Raw genomic sequence first — 6,706 nt, 5'->3', positions numbered from 1 at the left:
ACATAACACAAGGATTGTTATTAGGCTCAGTCACGCAAGGCATTTTACAGGCAACCAGTTCCAGGCAATCTCCAAGAAGAGAATCCATTCTCATTTGACTGTTCTTTCATCATATTCTTGGGAATTGTAAGACATTGTTTAAATATTTATTCATATGCTACCTAAGTGGTCCTGTAGCATGCACTGCAGTTGGTTGCCTCTAAGTTGCCTGCAAAAGTTGCCTCGTGTGACAAGGCCCTTACATGTGCAGAGTAAAACAAATATTTTTTTGTTTATGCAAGTCGCCTGACACACAAGGCCTGAGGCCACTTCAAGGTGTGGGCTACAATTATTTTTTCCAGAGGCCATTGCCACCTACTCCTAGGGCTGAAACAGGGTTACCCCTTTCACAGTCCATACGAATGTAGGCTTGGGTATCATCAATTCGAAGCCTGGCCTGTAGAGCAGAAAGCACCATCTCCCCAATTTTATGTAGCAAGCGTCACGACCGTGATCCGAACCTACCCTGCCGATCAAATCAAACACCAGTGCTTGAATCCGGTGCTCTTAATAACCGCTCGGCCATGACACTGTCAACAGTGCAATCATATGGTACAACCCCAACCCCTAAGTCTCTCTTCTCCCCTAATGAGGTTTTAAAATGCACTAATGAATGGTTTTATACATTAAAAAGACCACCCCCCCCCCCCCTCCCACAGTTATGTCACATGGCATACCTTTTTGATGGTGTTACTCAGGCTCGCGAGTCGGATACAGTTAAGATGTAACAAAACCGTACTGAAGTGAGCTACATTTCATTGTTGATTCCAGTGCCATTTTCCTACTAAAAAGCATGGTAGATATAAGAGGCAAAGCTAACCATGGGCATGACCCAGAGTACGCTTACAAGTGTTGTAACCACGGTGGGTGGTGCGGGCAGGTGTGCCCAGAACTAAACAATTTCAAATTTTGCCCAGCACCCTGCCAAGATTTCTCCATGATTGCACTTCAGCTGTGATGGGCCCATGTCTAAACATGGATAATTTGGTTGAACCGCTCGCCCTTATGGACTAAATACAGTACCGATTGAAAATAACTAGACGCCGTGCGATAAATTTAGCGCGCAAACGAGCGTGGAGGTTGGCGCGATAACATGTCTTGAAAAAAAGTCAAATAGCCGTCGGTATATTAACGCGTGACTCACGCGTGGAGTGCCACGCGCTAAACTTGCAAAACCCACGCGACATTTTGCGTGATTACTAGAGAAAGAATAGTGCTTTGATGTCGCTCAATTCCCATGATTATCCCCATAATGAAGGTTGCTTTGATGTTGTGTAATTCACCGTTATTACTGAGATTGAAGGATGCTTTGATGTTGCGTGATTCACCGGCGCTATACATGTGTAGTTGATTATTTTGGGTGTTTAAATAATGGTCTTTTAAAATGAATTTGGCGGTCTGATTGTGAAAAAAAAATAGACTCAATGTGTATTTTCATTGTTGTGAAATTAAATGCCAGTCGCTGTCGGCATCTTGTGTCTGTAGTTAGTGTCGGCATCTTGTGTCTGTGATTAGGTGTCGGAAACTTGTGTCTGTGATTGGAAGTTGGCATTGCTTGAGTTGTGATTGGTTATAAGCCAAGACAATGTTCAACTTGGTTCAACCTTTGAGAAGTCTGCGTCGTCGCCATATTTTCTTTGGTCCAATACCATCTGCGCGACGCCCACGCGTGGAGCGCCATGCGCTAAACTGGCAGTACCCACGCGACATTTTGCGTGATTTCCCGAGAATGTACGTGCTTTGATGATGCCTGATTTACCGGCGCCATACATGTACATGTACATAGTTGATTACTTTGTAACGTCGGCATCTTGTGTCTGTGATTAGGTGTTGGCATCTTGTGTCTGTGATTAGGTTTCGGCAACTTGTGTCTGTGATTGGAAGTTTGCATTATTTTGCTTGAGTTGTGATTGGTTAAAGTCCAGACAATGTTCTTAAACCTTTTAGAAGTCTGGGTCCCCATTTTCTTTGGTCCAAGACCACCAACGGCGTGGCCCACGCGTGGAGCGCCACGCGACATTTTTCGTGATTACCCGAGAATGTATGGTGCTTTGATGATGTGTGATTCACCGGTGCTTTGATGATTCACCGGCGTCAATTTTTTTTATTTTGTGTGCTTATATATTATTCTTTTGAAATGGATTGGGATTGTCATTATATAAAAAAAAACATATACTTTTTTAGTTTTATTTGTTGTAAAATTAAATGCCAGTCGGTGTCGGCAACTAGTTGTGTATGTGATCGGAATTCATTCGATTGAGGTGTGATTACGCCTGGGCAATTTCAGCCACGGTTCAACCATTAAGAAGTTTGCGTCCGTGTTTTCTGTGAGTATGATTGACACTCTTATCGAGATCCAATCATGTCTTATCTTAACCCCCCCCCCCAGTTTGTTATACATTTTGTTTCCCTCAAAAGACAAGCCGCTGGGTTGCGCGGTGTCTCTGTGGTTTTCTTTGGGTTCGGTGGTTCCCTGGCCAGTGTTGTAAGCTAGGACATTTTTAGTGGTGGGCGCAGCTAAATTTAAATTTGGTCAGAAATTGCGAGCAGTGCGCGCGTACTTTGTTGTAAGGATTGTTTTCAGGGCTAAATATTAACATTCCAATTGTGCCAAATACACATTATGTAAGATTCAAGATTCACAATTTTTAAGTATAATGACAATTGTTATTACAAAAATGTGTTAATACAAAATAATTGTGATGCATTTGTTGTGAACAGACTGTTTTTGAAATAGTTTCTGCTGTTTGCTTGTTGTAATCCCGCCGCGATAAAGTTGAACTTGAACTTTGAAGGTGGAGTAACTGTCTCGATAGGCTCAGGTACAGTTTCATTCTCAGCACTAACTGAAGCTGCACGAGATACATCTTCCAATCTTTTTGCGTTTTCCAAAAAAGTCGTCCAGCTTACCGTACGTTGCGAGGCCATCTTAAAATTTACACAGATCTCATTCAAGTTAAAAACCCAGCGCGCTGTCACACGTGTGGGCGAAGCGAACGTGTTTACATGCCTACATCCGGGACACGCGAACTCGTACACTAGACTTTACACAGCCCTTGTACTGTTGTGTGGCTATACTGTTTGTGTGTACATGGAATGCGTGAAATCCCCGCGAAAACCTCACGACTAGACTTGTAGTGCACTCTAGGGTCTACCACAGCGCGCGCTGGTGTACACCACATGTACACACATACATCGTGTACATGTGCACGATACCAGCACCGCCGCCCACCGTGGCTACAACACTGTCCCTGGCCAAATGCCAGTTGAAATGACATTGGTAATTTAACAGCCAATTGGAAAATTGTGTTTTACAATATGACCAGTCTTGATTTGTGTATAGGTATCGCCTCCAGTAATAACTTAGACTACGTTTGTTGACGATAAAACTACTTTAGTGATGGTACCCAACCCTTCCCCTTCGGTACGGTAGATTAGTACGGTAGACTAATACAATATTAATACAATAATTATTATCAATGTTATCAATATTAGCAATATTATCAATATTAACAATTTGTTTAAGAGACGGTTTTAAAAGTACCTGTTTTTAGATATCAATCGATGTTTATTTTGAGCATAACAAAATGTACTTTCCACAAAGGAAATTATTTGACGCTTGAAATGTAGTTGTCTTTTGTTACTGAAATCATAGACTAAAACTATCCAAAGATCGTTGCCAATTTGCTTCTGAAATTACTCTGGCGATCATACTAACTCTCCCTCTTCGGTACCATAGATAAACACATTAACACTTGACAAATTCATTTTGTTTTCTTCAAAGTAACGCCTTAAAAGTTACTTGTGTTGTAATAATCACGGGCAGTTATATATTTATAACAGATTTATTCGACATGATTGAGTTTTTCTCCCGAAAATCTGATCTGTGTCCAACTTGTTATTTTTTAGTAATAATATTAATGCCCAAAAAAGCGGAACGCCATCACAAGTTATTACCCAACTATGAAACTGTTAAAATATTAACATTTAGTTCGGCACAGGCAAGCGTATACATATTCAAATGGGCAACTGTAAGTGACTTTGCGGTGACGTTATCAAGCATCAGGATATTTTTATTAGTTGGTTAATTTTATTGCGGATCGCGGCGATGTTTTTTTCTTGGAAAAAAACAAAAAACAATCGAAATCCACACAAATTGTAGTTGTGTTCGCCCGGTGGCGAACATACAACATTTTTAGTTTACAATAATCCATAATTTGATTCAATTTTGTTTCATCACACCCGCACCCCCGCCCCCCCCCCCCCCCCGGCAACGTAAACAATTTTAAGGTATGGATATACGTTGACCTCATTTTTATTTAGGTGAAGGCAAACGGATTACTGGTCGTACCCAACCCTTCCTGTTCGGTACGGTAGATTAATACACATGACAATCATATTAACAATTTGTTTTTGAGTCGGTTTTAAAGATGTTTTTTAATAACCATCGCCGTTTATTGATAAAAATGTACGTATCACAAAGGAATTATTTTGCGCTTATTTCCTTGGTTAATGAAGGACTAGAACACTATCCAAAGATCGTTGTCAATTTGCTTCTGAAAATACTCTAGCGACCGTATGTCCGTAACTCTCCCTCTTCGGAACCGCGTGGATCAACATCTGACCGTAAATTTATTTTGTTCAAAGTAAGTCTTTAAAGTTAAGTGTATTATAATTAACCTCGGGCGATATTTTTTCATTTAAGATTTATTTGACATAATTTCGTTCTGGTGCCGTCTTTGGTTTTAAAACCACACTAAAATAATATTGAAACAAATCGAAATCCATATGTTTCGTGTCCGCCCGCCCGGCGACGAATAATAATAATTTACAGTTTTGGTCAAGTTATCTTAACATTATGAATAATTGAAGTCGATTTTGTTTTCTTATATCCACACCCCCTGTTTACAAAAATACAAATTTTCAGCTATGGATAATATACGAATAAGGGTTGAACTTTTGATGATGTTGACCTCATTTTTATTTAAGTGAAGCCAAACGGATTAATGTGAATCTCCCATGTATATTAAATTTATAATGATATCCGTTTGTGGATAACATTACTCTATCGATCGTACCCATTAAAACCCTTTCAATAGATTAATTATGACAATCAATGTGATATTTTATTTTTAACCATCGATGTTTATTTTGATCATAAAAATGCACTAATCAAAATGGATATATTTGACGCTCGAGTTTTGTCTTTGGTTACTGAAGGACTAAAACTATCCAAAGATCGTTTCAAATTTGGTTTAAAAATTACCCAGGCTAGCGATCGTACGTCTGTAACTCTCCCTCTTCGGTTCCTTGGATTAAAGCTTGACCGTAAATATTAACAAGTAAAAAAAAAATCAAAGTCGTATTTTTTATTTAGTCTCCGGCAGTTATTTTAATCAAAGGTTCCTGCTACCATTACAACGTAAGTTTAGTATTGGCATTTTTAAAAGTCATATACCAAACGTATACACTATGCGGATATGCACACTGCTTGTAGAACTAGTTTGCTCTCTACACAAAAAGAAGAGCAAAATAATCGATAATGAAAGCTGACTGTACTGTGTGGTGGATAATATAATACGCGCATGTTTAAAAGACTGTCAAGTTTTAAAACAGAATCTGCCAAGTGAAGTAATACATTGTAACAAGCCACAGCCAGCGTATCATACGCAAACGCTCTGTATAAAGTTAAATCCTCAGTGTGCGGGGGGGGGGGGGGCACAGAGCTCTATATTTAGCTCTCTCTATGTGTGGGGGGGGGGGGGCACAGAGCTCTATATTTAGCTCTCTCTATGTGTGTGTGTGGGATACACTGTGTGTACTTTAATTTCCATGGCCCGATCTATAAACCTACACAAATTTCGCATTGCAGGCGAATAGGCAATGATTCTTTTAGATTCTTATTACTTACAACACGACGATTTCTCGTGCAACACTCTTAAAATTCAAATTTTTTTTGCTTTTTACTCGAATCTACAAAAACAAAAATTCAATCAAAATAGCAACATCAAAACATTGTTTTAAATTATTAAACCAACGACCAGTTAGTGTTGAGCAACTCGGGCAAAAGTACTATGAAAATAGGCGAAAACATTTATATATACATTTTTAAAACCCATACAAACAACCAAGCCAGCACCCCATAATGTACCCATCTATCGTTCAAAAGGTATATATAAAAATGTATAATTAAAAAAACGGACACAATTAAATAAAGCTGATAGGCGAGAAAACACTGCTTAGCTAAATTCTTTGCTGTATAAAAGCAAAATATGAGTGGGGCACAAGTTGCAACGATGTCAATTTTATGGAATTTTGGCTGGTACACTGTGTCTGCTAAGCAATTGTTTTTCTGTGCTTAGCATTTTCTGTGATTATGGGCTTTATGAATTTGAACCCTCTTTGAAGAAGAATAACTGACAGACAGACTTCAACTTCGCGCTTGAAGGGGACACAGCAATTTTCCTTAGGTCTTCTTACGTTCTTATGCACTTCTTTTGGGGAAAATAAGTTTGTATTGAACCTTGCAGCACTGCAATTTTAAGGCCTGCGACTTTCCTTAACAAGATTGTAATAAGAATGATATGAAAATAGCAATATTCAGAATGATGTGTACAGCTCAACTTGTTCCCTCTTCATTAACGCAGGACTTATTTGGCTTAGAAGT

The sequence above is a fragment of the Asterias amurensis genome, chromosome 4, assembly GCF_032118995.1.
Source record: "Asterias amurensis chromosome 4, ASM3211899v1".
Taxonomy (NCBI): Eukaryota; Metazoa; Echinodermata; class Asteroidea; order Forcipulatida; family Asteriidae; genus Asterias; species Asterias amurensis.
This window is presented reverse-complemented; position numbering follows the sequence as displayed.